Below are 20,045 nucleotides of genomic sequence, written 5' to 3'. Positions count from 1 at the left end.
AGTTTATCATATTATTTGGTTGTTGTCAGCTGAAATGTTTTGAATTTTGTGCCAGCAACGTTGTTTCCCCTTTTTCTAGATAGATTGTTTCCAGTCTGCAGTCTCTCAGGTGCTTGATTTGCAAAAATGTAACGATATAATGTTTCAACTTGTTGCAGATTACCACCAAATAGGCGCTCATATCATTTGCTTGGCTTTAGGCAATATGCTACAGTTCAAATTTGCAGCAATCATCAATCATTTAGACTGCACTCATTTTATATAAAAATATAAATGGTTATTAAACATATGCCTATGTATCAGTGTCGCACAACGCACTATTTTCACCATAAACTATTGCGCATAGTTATCATAACTACGAGGCCTTAGAGGTTTAATATGCCACAATTTTTTTTTGTCTAAGTTACTCATCACAAAACAGCTGCGGCAATGAGCCAAATATTAGGTTATCTCATAAGAATAGGCCTAATCGGATGATCAATGCTATCTATGCATGAAAGATCGGGATTTGCCCAGCCAGGTCAGACAATAACATGGCAATTTACTCCAAAACACCACAGGGTTCTCGGAAGAGGAAGTCCACAAATGTGTCCTTTGGTCTGGTTGTCACAGGAGCAAGGAGGCCCCTAAATCAGACCTCTTATCTAATCTTGCCCATTAGATTTAAAAAATGAGTCATTTTATCATGTGAGGTAATAACATTTAGGGCTATGTATTTTGCAACGTTAATACCAATGGTATGCCCATTGCTTTTTTCCATGTGTTTCATACCAGCATGGACACATGGAGGGGGCGGGGCGGGCAAGGGATGCTCCACTGAGCTGGTCTCCATGGAGACAGGCTGTCACAGAGGGGGATGGGAGCATGCTATTGGCCCGAGGGGCAGCACACCTGCTGCCTCTCATACAAAGAAGGCTCCGCCCCAGCCAGCTGTGACCGTGATGTTGTTTAATTACAGGACAGGGGTGCAGTGGGAGTTTTGGTGGAGGTGTGGCAGAAGACCTATCATCACCATACATCATATACCCACTCACATCAGCTGATGAGAGAAAGGGTCAGCTATCTATCTCAGAGAGTAGGTTATCTCAGAGCTTAGCAATATTATTATTTCTGGTAGGCTTAGAGCAGTGAGCACGCATCCACATACTGTATACAGACACACACACACATGCTTGACTATTATCATGGGGACCTAACCTAAAATAGATTTCCATGCAAAATCCTATATTCACTAACCCTTAACTGAACCTTAAACTCCTATCCCCAAACCTAATTCTAAACCTTATTGTAACCCTAAACCTAACCCCTAAGCCTTTAGGCTTGTTTTACTATCCTTGTGGGGACATTTGGGGACTTCCAGTACCCACGAGGATAGTAAATCAAAACACACACGTTTGGTATTACTATACGTGTGGGAACCTAAAATGTATTTCTATTAAACATCTAATTTTACCTAAACCTAACCCTAATTCTAACCTTAAATCTAACCCCTGAGCCTAAAATAGCATTTGTCCTTGTGGGGACCTGGGAAATGTCCCCACAAGGGAGAATTTTCCTTGTTTTACTCCTCATGGGGATTCCTAGCACCCACAAGGATAGAAATATAACCCCCTCCCTACAAACACTCACCATCTGGCTCCTGAGGCAGCTGAGCAGAACAGGGGTCACCAGTCTGATCAGTGGGGTCAATGAATCAACCCTACAGCTGCATCGCTACAATGACTGACACCATTAATAACACATAATCATATCAATACTCTCATTAGATCTGTCCACTCAGCAAGGAGTGTGTGTGTGTTTGTGTTTTCTTGTTTGTCTTTGGTTCTTCTTGTGCTCAACCAGTGCAGTATATTCACCATTCAATTGTTACCAAATCAATAATTACACTACAGAAGATGAGTATTCTCTGTGCAGGTGAACAGACTAATTTCATTACTGATATGATGGGTTGTCCACCAGGACTCAGACATGTTCAGCTGCAGAAAGTCTGAAGTCCATGTTTAGAGATACAGCGCTGCCCTCTAGTGTCAGAGAATCTAATAGTATGCTTGTTCATCATCCGCTGGAACTCCAGTACCATTGATCGGGTTTATTCGGTGGCATCATGCTAGGTTTTGTTGCCGAATTTTGAAAGGGAACTCTGTCATCAATATTAACGGGACCTCCTCTAAAGTAGCCTTGATATCAAAGAGCCTTCCCACAGACATGAAATATACTTAACAAAAATATAAATGCAGCATGCAACAATTTCAACGATTTTACGGAGATACAGTTTATATAAGGAAATTAGTCTTTTTAAATGAATGAATTAGGCCAAAATCTATGGATTTTACATGACTGGGCACCATAGGCCCACCCACTGGGGTGCCAGTTCCAGCCAAACAGAATGAGTTTTCCCCTGCAAAGGGGCTTTTTATTACAGACAGAAATACTCTTCAGTTTCATCAGCTGTCCAGGTGGCTGGTCTCAGACGATCCTGCAGTGAAGAAGCCGGATGTGGAGGTCCTGGGGTGGCGTGGTTACACGTGGTCTGTCTTTGTGAGGCCAGTTGGGCGTACTGCCAAATTCTCTAAAATGACATTGGAGGCGGCTTATGGTAGATCATTTTTGTTATTGATTTGACTAGGCAAGTCAGTTAAGAACAAATTCTTATTTTCAATGATGGCCTAGGAACAGTGGGTTAACTGCCTGTTCAGGGGCAGAATTGACAGATTTGTACCTTGTCAGCTCGGGGATTTGAACTTGCAACTTTTCGTTTACTAGTCCAAGCTCTAACCACTAGGCTACCCTGCCGCCCCGAACATTTAATTATCTGGCAACAGCTCTTTTGGACATTCCTACAGTCAGCATGCCAATTGCACACTCCCTACAAACTTGAGATACAGTGGGGCAAAAAAGTATTTAGTCAGCCACCAATTGTGCAAGTTCTCCCACTTAAAAAGATGAGAGGCCTGTAAATTCTCATCATAGGTACACTTCAACTATGACAGACAAAATGAGGGAAAAAATCCAGAAAATCACATTGTAGGACTTTTAATGAATTTATTTGCAAATTATGGTGGAAAATAAGTATTTGGTCACTAACAAAAGTTTCTCAATACTTTGTCATTGCCAACAAAGGGTATATAACAGAGGTCAAATGTTTTCTGTAAGTCTTAACAAGGTTTTCACTCACAGTTTCTGGTATTTTGGCCCATTCTTCCATGCAGATCTCCTCTAGAGCAGTGATGTTTTGGGGATGTTGCTGGGCAACACAGACTTTCAACTCCCTCCAATGATTTTCTATGGGGTTGAGTTCTGGAGACTGGCTAGGCCACACCAGGACCTTGAAATCCTTCTTACGAAGCCACTCCTTTGTTGCCCGGGCGGTGTGTTTGGGATCATTGTCATGCTGAAAGACCCAGCCACATTTCATCTTCAATGCCCTTGCTGATTGAAGGAGGTTTTCACTCAAAATCTCACGATACATGGCCCCATTCATTCTTTCCTTTACACTGATCAGTCCTCCTGGTCCCTTTGCAGAAAAACAGCCCCAAAGCATGATGTTTCCACCCCCATGCTTCACAGTAGGTATGGGGTTCTTTGGATGCAACTCAGCATTCTTTTTCCTCCAAACACGACGAGTTGGGTTTTTACCAAAAAGTTATATTTTGGTTTCATATGACATTCTCCCAATCTTCTTCTGGATCATCCAAATGCTCTCTAGCAAACTTCAGACGGGCCTGGACATGTACTGGCTTAAGCAGGGGGACACGTCTGGCACTGCAGGATTTGAGTCCCTGGCAGCGTAGTGTGTTACTGATGGTAGGCTTTGTTACTTTGGTCTCAGCTCTCTGCAGGTCATTCACTAGGTCCCCCCGTGTGGTTCTGGGATTTTTGCTCACCGTTCTTGTGATCATTTTGACCCCACGGGGTGAGATCTTGCGTGGAACCCCAGATCGAGGGAGATTATCAGTGGTCTTGTATGTCTTTCATTTCCTACTAATTGCTCCCACAGTTGATTTCTTCAAACCAAGCTGCTTACCTATTGCAGATTCAGTCTTCCCAGCCTGGTGCAGGTCTACAATTTTGTTTCTGGTGTCCTTTGACATCTCTTTGGTCTTGGCCATAGTGGAGTTTGGAGTGTGACTGTTTGAGGTTGTGGACAGGTGTCCACAATACTGATAACAAGTTCAAACAGGTGCCATTAATACAGGTAACGAGTGGAGGACAGAGGAGCCTCTTCAAGAAGAAGTTACAGGTCTGTGATAGCCAGAAATCTTGCTTGTTTGTAGGTGACCAAATACTTATTTTCCAGCATAATTTGCAAATAAATTAATAAAAAATCCTACAATGTGATTTTCTGGATTTTTTTTCTAATTTTGTCCGTCATCGTTGAAGTGTACCTATGATGAAGATTTACAGGCCTCTCTCATCTTTTTAAGTGGGAGAACTTGCACAATTGGTGGCTGACTAAATACTTTTTTGCCCCACTGTATCTGTGGCATTGTGTTGTGTGTCGAAACTGCACATTTTAGAGTGGCCTTTTATTGTCCCCAGCACAAGGTGCACCTGTGTAATGATCATGCTGTTTTATCATCTTCTTGATATGCCACATCTGTCAGGTGGATGGATTATCTTGGCAAAGGAGAAATGCTGACAAACAGGGATGTAAACAAATGTGTGTAAAAACATCCAATTTGTAAGTCGCTCTGGATAAGAGCATCTGCTAAACGACTTAAATGTAAATGTAATAGAGAGAAATCAGCTTTTTGTGCATATAGAACATTTCTGGGATCTTTTATTTTGGCTCATGAAACATGGGACCAACACTTTACATGTTGCATTTTATATCAGTGTCTATATAGGACAAATGATAATCTACAGACATTCAGTGGCCCTTCAGGACTGTGCACATTTGTGTTTCTGAGGTACAGGGTTGTCCTGTATGTAGGTTACATGTATGATCATGTCTTTAAGTTAGATGTGTGGGGTCAGAGAAGAGCAATATAGTGATGTCAGCCTTGGCTAGCTGTGTGCCAGACTGCCAGTGTTCTGTTGTCATTACCTGAACAAGTACATACCTGCCTCTCGCCTGAAACCACCCCTTCCCCTGTGCTACCTAGAGATGGAGAGAGGGGAGGAAAGAGGAGTGGAAGAGCGTGAAGAAGAGGGAAACAGAGAGTGAGAGAGGCAGAGATGCCACACACAGTGCTTCCTAAATTGGTAAATGTTGCTAGTACAACTTGTTTCTGTTAATCATGTATCCTGTTAGCTGTCAAATGTAACCTAGATCTAAGGTCGTTGTGTATGTGAGTCTGCTAATATAATGTAATGATAGTACAGGCACTGTATATCCGTCTGTGACCAGAAGGGGCCAGTGTAGCACTGTTTCTTTTCACTGTTCTGTTAAACGTTTGCTATTGCTTACTGACTACTGTACTGTTGCATTTCCAACTGTGGAGTGTGTCTCTATAGTTGAAATAGGCATCCTTTCCTGTGTTATTGGTTTGTCTCAACTCGATTTTTGCAGTAGGCATATGTGTTTTTTTCTTGTGTGATTACGTTATGTGGGTAGGATGTGAAAGCAATGATTCCACTACAACATATCTTACTAAACCAGTCATGTCAACCCAGTCATGTCAGATCAGTGATTTAATCCAGGACCTGAAGGGAGGGAGGTGGGAAGGAAGGGTGGAAGGTAGGGTAACACTGTATAAGTATTTGAACAGTGTCCATGTTTGTTGTTGATGCCTGGTGTGTTGGTGGCTATTTCCTCTCTCCCCCTCTGAACTCAATGCTGAGGTGTGACATGGAAGTTGTGTGTGTGTGTGCTCCAAATGACCTGTCTGGGCGTAACGAGGCAATTAGTGTGTCCCAGAATGGAAAATACACCACCACAACACACGCACACCCTCAGAAGTCGCAGGGCCTGAAAGCCCCAACATGCACTGGGAAGTCTAATTACAGAGGGGTGTACCCTCCCTCTCTTTCCCCACTCTCCTCTTTTTTCTCTCCATCCGGTGCCTGCTGCTTCAGAAACGCATTAAAACACACTCTGGCTTAATTAGCAGTCTGGAAAACAAGACCTGCATTCTTGGCCTGCTGTGACACACACACACACACACACACACACACACACACACACACACACACACACACACACACACACACACACACACACACACACACACACACACACACACACACACACACACACACACACACACACACACACACACACACACACACACACACACACACACACACACACACACACACACACACACACACACACACACACACACACACACACACACACACACACACACACACACACACACAGAGAGAGTTTTGTATTGCTATCCTTGTGGGGACCAAATAATTGATTCCCATACAAAATACTATTTTCCCTAAATTTAACCTAAGCCTAACCTTAAACCCTAAAACTTTACCTAAACCTAACCTTAATTCTAACCCGAAGCCTAAGCCTAAAATAGCATTTTTCCTCATGGGGACCAGCAAAACTTGCCCGCCCAAATGTTCCTTTTTTTTACTATCCTTGTGAGGACTTCTGTTACCCACAAGTATAGTTAAACAAAAAAATACACACACAGGTGGGGCCTTATCTTTGACCGGTAGGAGGCAGTAGTAGACTGTTGGTCAGAAAAGCAATGTTGTGTTGAAGTCCGTAGAGTGCTGTTTGATGGGTAGCTGATTTAATGACAGGAACACAAATTTGGACTATATTTATGACTCTCTTATGCCCCCAATTTACACTCCACACACTGTCTTTTGGAGAGCACTGGACCAGTGTGACAGCTGTGACACAAGCTCCGTTTGATTTTATTTATTTATTTATTTTCATTTAGCATACACTCTTATCCAGAGCAACTTACAGTAGTGAGTGCATATATTTTTCATACTTTTCCCCCTTGGGAATCGAACCCACAACCTTGGTGACGCAAGCACCATCCTCTAACAACTGAGACACACGGGACCACTTCTCCATTGTGTGCGTGCGTGCGTGCGTGCGTGTGTGCGCGCCTGCCTTCTTGTTACAGTGGCGGTATCAGGAGTATACTTGCTTCCTGTCCTGCTAGGTGAACGGAAGCCATAAAGTTGGGGAACATTTATTGCTCTCCCCCTCTGCACCTGGTTTACTTAATTCACCCCTCCCCCATCTCCAACGTTCTAGAGTATGTGATTAGCTTTGCGGAGCTTGACATTAGGGCTGGGCGATATGGCCTAAAAATCATGTCTCAATAATTTTTTTTCTTTAAAAAAAACAACTTATGGGCGATTTACTATATATATCTTAATGTTTTCTCTAAGTGTTGTTGTACAATTTAAAGGTCAAATACACTGCATTTCAAACAGGTAGCAATGATCTAACGAATTCAGGGCTTGTGACGTTATACCTAGGCTAAATACAAGCCTTCCACAACCATAAGACCCACTAATATGATTTTATCAAAATGGGTTAACCTGTTTTTGCTGTTGCAATATTCACTGATCTGGCTTTCAAGTCTGTCTATAAAGCAGTAGTGGTGCGTGGGTAAAATCACTGAGGAAGACGAGACACTAAAAAAGCTATATTACAACCTATGTTGTGATAATAATGTTTGCTCTATAATCTCTTAGTTCATACGTGACCACGATATACAATAAGGTGGTGACAACAAAAAGACAAGTCACACAGCGGCGGAATAAATTCAACTACACATATATTTGTTTAATCACAAAACCCACAAAGCAAATATGGCATACAAACAGTTATCACCTGCAGCATGGTCAAGCAAGCAATGTTTTCGACAGTTTACTAAAGTACTGATTTTAGAACCACGGCGTTACCGGAAGTCCACACAAAGACAACAGACACATTGCCTCTGCTATTCCAGCACCATTTTAAACATCATCAAATCAACAAGGCCATGGTTAGTTTAATACACTGAAAACAAACGTACAGATACCAAAAACTATTTAGTCCAATCAATGTTGCTAAATGGACGACGCAGGAGAAGATGGCTGACGTTTTACGTGTTCCTAACCGTTTGTGTTTTTATGTTCGTTTTTTTTGCGTTTGAACTTATTTTCTACATATTATGCTGCTAACGTCTCTCATGACCGAAAATAACTTCTGGACATCAGAACAGAGTTTACTCACCACGAACTGGCAGAATATTTTTTTTTCCTTTAACGAGTCCGATGAGCCCGACGTGAAGGACCTACTGCTTTCCCGGGAACAGGCCCAAATCCCCGTCATTGGCGTGAAGAAACGACGGAGAAGAAGAAACGACGGAGTCTTGAGGTTTTGCTTGCCTGAGTATCTCATGATAAGCTGTAGACCACACTATCTACCTAGTTTTCATCTATATTTTTCGTAGCTGTCTACATACCACCACAGTCCGATGCTGGCATTAAGACTGCACTCAATGAGCTGTATTCCGCCATAAGCAAACAGGAAAACGCTCATCCAGAGGCGGCGCTCCTAGTGGCCGGGGACTTTAATGCAGGGAAACTTAAATCTGTTTTACCAAATTTCTATCAGCATGTTAAATGTGCAACCAGAGGGAGGGAAAAACTCACCTTTACTCCACACACAAAGATGCATACAAAGCTCTCCCTTGCCCTCCATTTGGCAAATCTGACCTTAAAATTCTATCCTCATGATTCCTGCTTACAAGCAAAGATTTATGCAGGAAGCACCAGTGACTCGGTCAATAAAAAAGTGGTCAGATGAAGCAGTTGCTAAGCTACAGGACTGTTTTGCTAGCACAGACTGAAATATGTTCCGGGAGTCTTCCAATGGTATTGAGGATTACACCACATAAATCATTGGCTTCATCGATGATGTCATCCCCACAGTGACCGTACCTACATACCCCAACCAGAAACCATGGATTACAGGCAACATCCTCACTGAGCTAAAGGCTAGAGCTGCCGCTTTCAAGGAGTGGGACACTAACCCGGAAGCTTATAAGAAATCCTGCTATGCCTTTCGATGAACCATTTAACAGGCAAAGTGTCAGTACAGGACTATGATCGAATCGTACTACACCGGCTCCGATGCTTGTCGGATATGGCAAGGCTTGCAAACCATTACAGACTACAAAGGGAAGCGCAGCCGAGTGCTGCCCAGTGACACAAGCCTACCAGACAAGCTAAACTACTTCTATGCTCGCTTCGAGGCAAATAACACTGAAACATGCATGAGAGCACCAGCTGTTCCGGACAACTGTGTGATCAAGCTCTCTGCAGATGATGTAAGACCTTTAAACATGTCAACAGTCACAAGTCTGCAGGGCCAGCTGGATTACCAGGACGTGTACTGCGAGCATGTGCTGACCAACCGGCAAGTGTGTTCACTGACATTTTCATCCTCTCCCTGTCCGAGTCTGTAATAACATGTTTTAAGCAGACCACCATAGTCCCTGTTCCGAAGAACACTAAGGTAGCCTTTCTAAATGACTATCGACCTGTAGCACTCACGTCTGTAGCCATGAATTGCTTTGAAAGGCTGGTCATGGCGCACATCAACACCATTATCCCAAAAACCCTAGACCCACTCCAATTTGCATACCGCCCTAACAGATCCACAGATGATACAATCTATATTGCACTCCATACTGCCCTTTCCCACCTGGACAAAATAAAACCCTAAGTAAGAATGCTATTCATTGACTACAGCTCAGTGTTCAACACCATAGTGCCCTTAAAGCTCATCACTAAGCTAAGAACCCTGGGACTAAACACCTCCCTCTGCAACTGAATCCTGGCCACCCCCAGGTGGTAATGGTAGGTAACAACACATCCGCTACGCTGATCCTCAACACCGGGGTCCCTCAGGGGTGCGTGATCAGTCCCCTCCTGTACACCCTGTTCACGCATGACTGCACGGCCAGGCATGACTCCAACAACATAATTAAGTTTGCCGATGACACAACAGTGGCCTGATAACCGACAATGACGAGGCAGCCTATAGGGAGGAGGTCAGGGGGGTGGTAGAGAGAGAGAGAGAAAGCTTAAATTCACACAGGACACTGGATAAGACAGCAGAAATACTCCAGATATAACAGACTGACCCTAGCCCCATGACACAAACTATTGCAGCATAAATACTGGAGGCTGAGACAGGAGGGGTCGGGAGACACTGTGGCCCGTCCGACGATACCCCTGGACAGGGCCAAACAGGCAGGATATAACCCCACCCACTGCCAGAGCACAGCCCCCACACCACTAGAGGGATATCTTCAACCACCAACTTACTATCCTGAGACAAGGCCGAGTATAGCCCACGAAGATCTCCCCCACTGCACAAACCCGAGGTGGGGCCCGCCAATCCGGATATGGAAGACCACGTCAGTGACTCAACCCACTCAAGTGACGCATCCCTCCTAGGAACAGCATGGAAGAGCACCAGTAAGCCAGTGACTCAGCCCCTGTAGTAGGGTTAGAGACAGAGCATCCCAGTGGAGAGAGGGAAACCGGCCAGGCAGAAACAGCAAGTAAGGTTCGTTGCTCCAGTGCCTTTCCATTCACCTTCACACTCCTGGGCCAGACTACACTGAATCGTAGGACCTACTGAAGAGATGAGTTCGATAAAGACTTAAAAGTAGAGACACATGGATAGGCAGACCATTCCATAAAAATGGAGCTCTATAGGAGAAAGCCCTGCCTCCAGCTTTTTGCTTAGAAATTCTAAAGACAATAAGGAGGCCTGCGTCTTGTGAATGTAGAATTAAAAAATATATATATATATATTTTACCTTTATTTAACCAGGTAGGCTAGTTGAGAACAAGTTCTCATTTGCAACTGCGACCTGGCCAAGATAAAGCATAGCCGTGTGAACAGACAATATAGAGTTACACATAGAGTAACCAATTAACAAGTCAATAACACATTTGAAAAAAAGAGTCTATATACATTGTGTGCCAAAGGCATGAGGAGGTAGGTGAATAATTAAAATTTGGCAGATTAACACTGGAGTGATACATGATCAGATGGTCATGTACAGGTAGAGATATTGGTATCCAAAAGAGAATAAAAGTAAATAAATATAAACAGTATGGGGATGAGGTAGGTAAAATTGGTTGGGCTATTTACCGATAGACTATGTACAGCTGCAGCAATCGGTTAGCTGCTCAGATAGCAGATATTTGAAGTTGGTGAGGGAGATAAAAGTCTTCAACTTCAGCCATTTTTGCAATTCGTTCCAGTCACAGGCAGCAGAGAACTGGAATGAAAGGTGGCCAAATGAGGTGTTAGCTTTAGGGATGATCAGTGAGATACACCTGCTGGAGCGCGTGCTACGGGTGGGTGTGGTCATCGTAACCAGTGAACTGAGATAAGGCGGAGCTTTACCTAGCATGGACTTGTAGATGACCTGGAGCCAGTGGGTCTGGCGACGAATATGTAGCGAGGGCCAGCCGACTAGAGGATACAGGTCGCAGTGGTGGGTGGTATAAGGTGCTTTAGTAACAAAACGGATGGCACTGTGATAAACTGCATCCAGTTTGCTGAGTAGAGTATTGGAAGCTATTTTGTAGATGACATCGCCGAAGTCGAGGATCAGTAGGATAGTCAGTTTTACTAGGGTAAGTTTGGCGGCGTGAGTGAATATTTGATTTTAGATTGGAGATGTTTGATATGAGTCTGGAAGGAGAGTTTACAGTCTAGCCAGACACCTAGGTACTTATAGATGTCCACATATTCTAGGCCGGAACCATCCAGGGTGGTGATGCTAGTCGGGCGTGCGGGTGCAGGCAGCGAACAGTTGAAAAGCATGCATTTGGTTTTACTAGCGTTTAAGAGCAATTGGAGGCCACGGAAGGAGTGTTGTATGGCATTGGAGCTTGTTTGGAGGTTAGATAGCACAGTGTCCAAGGACGGGCCGGAAGTATACAGAATGGTGTCGTCTGCGTAGAGGTGGATCAGGGAATCGCCCGCAGCAAGAGCAACATCATTGATATATACAGAGAAAAGAGTCGGCCCGAGAATTGAACCCCGTGGGACCCCCATAGAGACTGCCAGAGGACCGGCCAGCATGCCCTCCGATTTGACACACTGAACTCTGTCTGCAAAGTAGTTGGTGAACCAGGCAAGGCAGTCATCAGAAAAACCGAGGCTCCTGAGCCTGCCGATAAGAATATGGTGATGGACAGAGTCTAAAGCCTTGGCAAGGTCGATGAAGACTGCTGCACAGTACTGTGTTTTATCAATGGCGGTTATGATATTGTTTAGTACCTTGAGCGTGGCTGAGGTGCACCCGTGACCGGCTCGGAAACCAGAGATCGCACAGTGGAGAAGGTACGGTGGGATTCGAGATGGTCAGTGACCTGTACGTATAGGTACATGTAGGTATGTACGGCAGGACCAAATCAGAAAGATAGGTAGGAGCAAGCCCATGTAATGCTTTGTAGGTTAGCAGTACAACCTTGAAATCAGCCCTAGCCTTTAACAGGAAGCCAGTGTAGAGGGGCTTGCACAGCTTTATTTGAGACGACTGTACAAACATCAAGATGAATTGTCAGATTCAACGGCAGATTTTGTTGTTTCTTGTGACTTAGAACAAGCATCTCTGTTTTGTCCGAGTTTAAAAGTAGAACATTTGCCGCCATCCACTTCCTTATGTCTGAAACACAGGCTTCCAGGGAGGGCAATTTTGGGGCTTCACCATGTTTCATCGAATTGTACAGCTGTGAATCGTCCGCACAGCAGTGAAAGTTAACATTATATTTCCGAATGACATCACCAAGAGGTAAGAAATATAGAGAAAACAATAGTCGTCCTAAAATGGAGCCTTGAGGAACACCAACATTTACAGTTGATTTGTCAGAGGACAAACCATCTTCAGAGACAAACTAATATCTCCGACAGATAAGATCTAAACCAGGTCAGAACTTGACCGTGTAGTCCAATTTGGGCTGCCAATCTCTCCAAAAGAATCTGGTGATCGATGGTATCAAAAGCAGCACTAAGGAGAGTAAAGGTGCTTGCCGGGGGGAGGGGTGGATTGGATACTGCTTGGGTGTAGGTGCTACATATGCTGATCTTGATGGTTTGGTGGGCTTTTTTACCTTTTTATTTTTTAAACATTTTAACGCACTCTCAATTTCAACATTTTAATCTACCTTTGGGCAGCATGTGCTGGCCCCGCCACTCGAGTGATTCTTATCTTAACATAAACGAGCAGACAGAAACAACAAGACCCAGAGTTCTAGGTACAAAGTAAATATTACAAAACAAGACATACAGAACAAGGACAGGTAGAAAGAAAGAGGGTAGATGTGACTGGGGTGAATAGGGGGGAATAAGGGGGGTGACATCTACCCTCTTTCTTTCTACCTGTCATTGTCCATATTTTTAGGGGGATTGTTCTGTAGCCAAATCCAAACTGACTGCACTATGGCAGCCCACAGTTTGCTAATTATTTTATCGTTTTTTGTATCAAAGGAGGCCAAATGCTTTCTGGCATCAATCAACCAAATGCCACAGCAGCAACATGGCATACTCTTTTGTTCCAGACAGCATCCTATACATGAGCTACATACTGAGACAGGGGGCGCGGTTTCCCCCACTCTGATTTCTCTGGTGAGATTCAGCTAGTTGCGAATTGACGGAAAATTATGAAAACACAGAGAGAGGGAGAAATATTGTATAATTTTTTTATTGGTCAAATATTTGGAGAAGCCTGGCATCCATAAATACATGCCACTTGGAAAATTCCCTTTTTAGTTACAAATTTAACAAGAACCATGCATAATACACATTCGCTAATAATGACCAACTTCTTGTAGCAGGCACATACATGTCTTATCAACAATCTCTCAAGCCCACGTGCTAGTAATTAGCCAGCTAATCTTTATATTTCAGTTTAGCCAACACTCTATTTACTAGCTAACAAGGTTGACCAATTGAATTGTTACGAACACACCCTTCTGTCTGTTTCCAACTGTTTGAAAAGCATGTCCACTTTGTTCAGATGTTGAAATCAAGTGGCCTACCTTATTTCTCAGAATGAGAAATAGAACGAATTGCCAGTTCCGTATATAATTCTGTTTTATGCTTATTGCACATTTTTAAAACGGTCTTTGGCTATAGTGCTTCTACCGGTACTTGGTACCCCAATACCACGACAAACTGAGCATTCATTTTACAGAATCAATATTCAGTGATACTCTCGTTTTAGTAGTGTCTGCTCTGCGTGCAATGTGAGTAATTGAGACATAAAAAGGGTATTGTTAGAAAAGTTATCTTCTCTATTACAGTAAAATAATGTTTTGGTGTCCATATGACCGATTCTGTTGGACCAAACCTCATATGCAAATGGTGAGTTTAAACCACTTGTCAGAGAGGAAGATCTCTCAATTTTGTTGGCAGGGGGAGCGGCTTGGTGTATGTGTAAACCATAGAGGAAGAGGCGAAGCAACCTCTTTCTAAAATATATTTTGGACCTAATCTTGTTGCCTGCCTTCCCGCCTTTCGGAGAACAACTCCCATTGTTAGGGCGGAGGCGTGCATCTCATCATTATATACAGATCCCTGGTGTAAATGGGAATGTGCACAGAGGAGCAAAGAAGATGAGACCAAAAATACACCATGAGAAAAAGCAGACTTAAAACTCATAAAAGCTGAAAAACAACTAAACCTTGATTCTGGCGACAAAGGCATTTGGAATATCATGCAAAAACATAGATCTAATTAATTTGATTAATTCAAATGTATCGCCCAGCCCTACTTGACATTCTGTTGTATGCTAGTTAGGTCGAAACACTTAATTCTGTTAATTAATAAAGCCCTTTAAAACTCCTGCATTACCTAATATTGTTGTTACTAACATTTAGAAGTATGAGATACCAAACCCGGTCACAAGGATGGCGAATCTTTGACATTCTGTCTGCCACTAAAAGATTTAGGAAAAAACTGCTTTTGTTCCATAGGTGAGGTACGAAGAATATTCTTTAGAATACCTTAAAGGCAATTCAGAATGTAGATTGAGGACCTCTACTGAGGAATGTGGTTGTTTTGCATGATTGTGTTGCGTAGGGTTAACACAGTATTTGTATTTTATTGGTGTATTTCCTATGCTCCTACACTGTCGTGATTGTGTAATTGTGAAATCCAGGGCGCCCTTGTAAAAGAGACCTTGGTATCAATTAGGGATGCACGGTACATCGGCGAACATATTGGAATCGACTGATGTTAGCTAAAAATGCCAACATCGGTATCGACCCGATGTCTACTTCTTACAGCTGAAATCCCGTTAACGGGATCGATTTGACAACAGCCAGTGAAAGTGCAGGGCGCCATATTCAAACAACAGAAATCTCATAATTAAAATTCCTCAAGCATACAAGTATTATACACCATTTTAAAGATAAACTTGTTCATTTCACCACAGTGTCCGATTTAAAAAAGGCTTTACAGCAAAAGCACACCATATGATTATGTTAGGTCAGCATCTAGTCACAGAAAAACACAGCCATTTTTCCAGCCACAGAGAGGAGTCACAAAAAGCAGAAATCGAGATAAAATGAATCACTAACCTTTGATGATCTTCATCAGATGACACTCATAGGACTTAATGTTACACAATACATGTATGTTTGTTCGATAAAGTTCATATTTATATCCACAAATCTCAGTTTACATTGGTGCGTTATGTTCAGTAATGTTTTGCTTCCAAAACATCCAGTGATTTTTCAGAGAGCCACATCAATTTACAGAAATACTCATCATAAATGTTGATGAAAATACAAGTGTTATACATGGAATTAAAGATATACTTCTCCTTAATGCAACCGCTGTGTCAGATTTCAAAAAAGCTTTACGTAAAAAGCACACCATGCAATAATCTGAGTACAGTGCTCAGAGACAAAAACAAGCCATATATATTCCCGCCATGTTGTGGAGTCAACAGAAGTTAGAAATAGCATTATAAATATTCACTTACCTTTGATAATCTTCATCAGAATGCACTCCCAGGAATCTCAGTTCCACAATAAATGTTTGTTTTGTTCGATAAAGTCCATCATTTATGTCCAAATACCTCCTTTTTGTTTGTGCGTTTAGTTCACAAATCCAAATTCACAAGGGGCAGGCACTTAGTTCAGACGACAGTTCCATTACAGTTCGTAGAAATATGTCAAACGATGTATAGAATCAATCTTTAGGATGTTTTTATCATAAATCTTCAATAATATTCCAACTGGACAATTCCTTTGTCTTTAGAAAGGAAAAGGAACGCAGCTAACTCACGGGCGCGCGTGAGACTGAGCTCATGGCATTCTGCCAGACACCTGACTCAAACAGCTCTTATTCTCCCCCCTTTCACAGTAGAAGCCTGAAACAAGGTTCTAAAGACTGTTGACATCTAGTGGAAGCCGTAGGAAGTGCAATCAAACCAAATTTTATACTGTATATTGGATAGGCCAAGACTTGAAAACCTACAAACCTCAGATTTCCCACTTCCTGATTGGATTTCTTCTCAGGTTTTTTTCATTCAAACAGTTGTAGAAACTTCAGAGTGTTTTCCTTCTATCCAAATCTACTAATTATATGCATATCTTAATTTCTGGGCCTGAGTAGCAGGCAGTTTACTCTGGAAGTTTACTCTGGGCACCTTATTTATCCAAGCTACTCAATTACTGCCCCCCAGCCATAATAATGTCAAAGCTGCCATGCATACCTATATAACATAGGTACATGATGCAATGACTCCACGTAACATTTTGCGGTTCACATGCAACACAGCAATCCTAATCTAGCCCACAATGTCTGCTGTGTGGATCGAAACAGTCATTTGAAAGAGTAAGAAAATTGCAACGAGACAACTCAATAGCGAAATCCATTAAAGCCAAGATAATGGAATTCATTGCCCTTGACAATCAACCGTTTTCAGTCGTGGGTGATGTTCGCATCGGTACGCACTACCAAGTATGCTATTTTTCAGATGTTACCCTACTGGAGTTACACAGTAATAGTGTCACTGCTATTAGCTTCACAACATACATACTATGGAACACCGTTTGGGTCTTTGACAGTGCTAATTTATCCTTTTTGACATGCAAAGCTGTACAAAAAATCTGAAAACGCGCCCACGAACAATGTGTTTACCCAACCGCGTTGGTAATATAAAGCATCATTTGTTAGACCACAACTTCTGGGGTAGCAAGCTTTAGCTTGGTACCTAGCTAGCACCAATACAACCAGCCTGAAAACAATGACCAGTAGAAACTGCAGTCACTTTCATAATTCTTAGCAATGATTTAGGAATCTTTGTGACCTAGTATTAGCTAGGTTGTCACTTGTTCGCCTATTGAAATTGAACTTTAGTTCTTGAAAATAAATAGCTAGCCAGTTACTTAACCCTGTTGCCCAAAGCTAACGTTATAAGCAGCCATCTGGCTAGTGAGGCTCGACCGGACCGGGTTATGTGTTGTGAAGCTAGCCACAATAATGATTAGGCACAATAGTGGAATTTGCAGGTTGCCTTCAAAATAAAAGTATGTAATTGACAGTGATGCAAATTAATACAAATAGTAGAATTATGCCATACCTTTATTTTGAAGGTGAACTGCAAATTCCACTATTGTGTCTAATCCTTATTGTGGCTAGCTTCACATAGATGGGTCCGACCACCATTAATCAAATAAGAACTATCTTATAAATTAGGGTTATTTTAGATGATGACACCTATCTATATAGTTAGCTAGCTATAGCTACTGAAACACATTTGTCGTTTTGCTATGTTTTTGGGGTAGAACATTGTTTGCATCCATGAGATAGCTAGCTTTTTTTAATGACCAGCGCTGTAGGTGCGTGAGACAAATTTACCAGCCTCGTAGCATACGTATCGATGAATCGTTGTGACATATGAACTACGATTGATAGTGTAATAACTACGTACATTAAAAAAAATAAATGCGTTAAATTATTATGTGATGTGCAGTCATATTCAGATCCTGATTGGTCAACAAGCTTATTTGACACATCAAATAGTGTTTTTTGATGTGTATCTTTATTGATATGCAAAGACCCAAACAACGTTCCATAGAAATCCTGGTTGAGAATGAAACGACTGAACAAATGAACAACGAAACAGCACAGCAAGTACGTGAAAGAAAAAGTTTTGATTAAGTTTTACTAGTAACGGGGACAAACTAATAATATTTTATTGGCATTTACGTGTGTGTGTCTCCCTTTATTTAACTAGGCAAGTCAGTTTGCCTAGTTAAATAACATCGTGCTGATGCCGATGTTGGCATTTTTAGCTAATATCAGCCGATTCCGATATGTTCACCATATATCGTGCATCCTTAGAGGCTGCTTTGAAGAATCTCAGTATATTTTAATTTGTTAAAAATTTTCTTGCTTACTACATGATTCCATATGTGTTATTTCATAGTTTTGATGTATTCACTATTATGTAGAAAAACTCTGGAATTAATATATATCCCTGTATGTGTCAACTTCTGACTGGTACTGTACGTCTTTTGTTCTAGCAATACAAGGAATGGCCTCCTACTGTGACAAGTACATATCGTCAGTCTCGGTGTCTCTCTCTTTCTCTCTCTCTCTCTCTCTCTCTCTCTTTCTCTCTCATTTCTTTCTCTTTCTTTCTTTCTTTCTTTCTCATTTCTCTCTCCTCTTTCTCTCTCTTTCTCTCTCTCTTTCTCTCTCTTTCTTTCTTTCTCCTTTCTCTCTCTTTCTCTCTTTCTTTCTTTCTCTTTCTTTCTCTCTTTCTCTCTCTTTCTCTCTTTCTTTCTCTCTTTCTTTCTCTTTCTCTCTTTCTTTCTCTTTCTCTCTTTCTTTCTCTCTCTCTCTCTCTTTCTCTCTCTCTCTCTTTCTCTCTCTCTCTCTCTCTCTCTCTCTCTCTCTCTCTCTCTCTCTCTCTCTCTCTCTCTCTCTCTCTCTCTCTCTCTCTCTCTCTCTCTCTCCCCCTCTACATAGAGTGTATGTAGGTTAAGTGTTCTGGTTTCTGGATCTCAGCAGCAGGTAGAATGATTAAAGCACAGCAGTAAAAACCTGCTTAAGACCACCTCAGTGGACCACCTCAGACGTGTGTGTGGGAGATTCAGAAAGAGAGAGGGAGCGAGAGAGACTGCTTTTTGTGTGTGTTTGTTTGTCAGGTTGTATGGTGTTTGCCGGTCTCCTTGGTGTGCTCCTGCACTGTGGGAAGTCTTCATTCTTTCTTAATTATGAGGTGTGAATGTCTGAAGCAAAAGTACTTCCAAGACCAAACACACACACACACACACACACACACACACACACACACACACACACACACACACACACACACACACACACACACACACACACACACACACACACACACACACACACACACACACACACACACACACACACACACACACACACACACACACACACACACACACACACACACACAGAGAGAGAGAGGGAAACTGTTAAAAATGGCACAGAGATAATCTAGCTCTGGTCATCTGTGAACCATTATACACACAACCATAATTACATACATACACACACATTGTCTCCTCTTACACATGTATTGAGGCTCACGCCAAGGCTGAACTGATACTCAGAAACACAATATATTCTAAACTTTAAACATATTTAATAGTATGTACACTTAAGCACAGTGTGGTTGACTCATGATATGTGCACATCAGATTAAATACGTGTACACTCTGTCAAGTACACTGCACTGCATAGTTGTGGAGCAAAAATATCAATGATAAACTTGACGCAAGTACGCAGGATCACCATTTTGCCCAGCTAATTGTGTTCTTGCGTAGGTACGTAAGGTAGGCTTTATGGCTTTATGAATTAAGGTAGGTAGGCTTTATGAATTAAGCTGTACACATTCACAACAACCCATTGCATTGCATATGTATTCAGCTATTGACTGTATTTACACTCAGTGTAGTGGGCTTTTTACCCTGTTGACCACATGGTGGTAGTGTGGACTTGTGGCTTAGCACACATTCATCACATTGTACACTCTCTCTCTCTCACACACATGCACACATGCGCACAGCACACTCTTATGCTCACACACTCCGTTTTTGGAGTT

General features: G+C 42.2%; 1 protein-coding gene across 1 annotated transcript in view; it reads left to right on the top strand.

The window, feature by feature from the left end:
- The window catches only part of LOC124012959 (juxtaposed with another zinc finger protein 1-like), a 43,443-nt gene that overhangs the window by 958 nt on the left and 22,440 nt on the right, over positions 1-20,045 (top strand). The gene's annotated exons all lie outside the window — the stretch shown is intronic.

The sequence above is a fragment of the Oncorhynchus gorbuscha genome, linkage group LG24 (assembly GCF_021184085.1).
Source record: "Oncorhynchus gorbuscha isolate QuinsamMale2020 ecotype Even-year linkage group LG24, OgorEven_v1.0, whole genome shotgun sequence".
Taxonomy (NCBI): domain Eukaryota; kingdom Metazoa; phylum Chordata; class Actinopteri; order Salmoniformes; family Salmonidae; genus Oncorhynchus; species Oncorhynchus gorbuscha.
The sequence above is the reverse complement of the archived record's forward strand: the minus strand, read 5'-3'. Positions and strand labels throughout refer to the sequence as shown.